Source organism: Lycium ferocissimum, chromosome 5 (assembly GCF_029784015.1).
Source record: "Lycium ferocissimum isolate CSIRO_LF1 chromosome 5, AGI_CSIRO_Lferr_CH_V1, whole genome shotgun sequence".
NCBI classification, from domain to species: domain Eukaryota; kingdom Viridiplantae; phylum Streptophyta; class Magnoliopsida; order Solanales; family Solanaceae; genus Lycium; species Lycium ferocissimum.
The window spans coordinates 40618404-40619598 of NC_081346.1; positions in this window are offsets into that span (position 1 = coordinate 40618404).

Below are 1195 nucleotides of genomic sequence, written 5' to 3' on the forward strand. Positions count from 1 at the left end.
ATGTGTGGATTTATTTGTTCTTACTCCTCTAATATTCCAAAGGATTGCTTCTATCATTGGATACTTTGGGTGGTCTCAGGTTTTTTGTTCCTTCTTTGTGAAAGGACTTTTTTAGAGCTTTGTCTGCTTTCCTACTTTTACTTCCTCTCTCTGTTATGTTGTTTTCCATGAAGTCAAATGGATATCATTTGGTTCACTGATGTGCCGGTAGTTTGTGGCACATCTAATGCTTTTTAACTATAAGTTTAATTGTTTTCGAGCAAGTTTGTGTTAGTTTGATGTGTTTTGTGTGTTGTGCAGGTATTGTGAAGTTAGAATGCTCGGAAAGTGAAAAACAAGGAAAATAAGCAATCTGTTCTGATAAGCATAAGGACGGACCGTCAACATGCTCGACGGTCCGTCGAGTTGCCTCGTCGATAAGTTCCTGCAAAGTGACAATTCATCAGATCATCATCAGATCGTCGACTTGCATCGTTGACATGATCGACGGTCCGTCAAAGTGCTTCGACGGTGTAGTTTCGATAGAATGGAAAAGGCATACTCAGATCGTCGATATGGTCGTCGAGCATGTTGACGACCATCGAAGTGCAAAGACGACCTGTCGAAGTGCAAGCCGAGCTGGAACAGGACTGGGATTGATTATTTCGAGTTAGACTTGTACAAATACCTGTTTAGGTCAAAGTGCTTTGAGTTGTTATTTCTTTTGAAGATTGCCAGACAATTACATTCATTACTTTCAAGTTTTATTCGTAAGTTCAAAACAATAATTCAATTATGCAATCTTCAATCTTCTATTGTTTTCTTGTTGCCATGAGTAGCTAAACACCTTTACTAAGGTTATGAACCCAAGGATGGGTGTGTTGTGATTGGGGATCGTAAAAGATATACGCATAATGGATTGTTAGGGTTTATTTGTTCTTCGTTTTCATCATATAGTTAGTGGTTGCAAACATTAGCTAACGCCTTAAACTTTAGTTTATTAGGGAAAATAGCTAGGTTTAGGTAAGAACAAATAACAAGAACTCGTATTTTTTTAAACCTTGTTTAATTAATTCACTTAGGAATAAGAGGAATTTACTTGGCATAATTAACCGTTCTTCATGCATACTTTCTTATCTTTGAAAAAACATAGAAAGAAATAATCTTTCTTATTGGGAAATAGTTCGGGGATTCACATAAAGGTTAAGTGCATCCA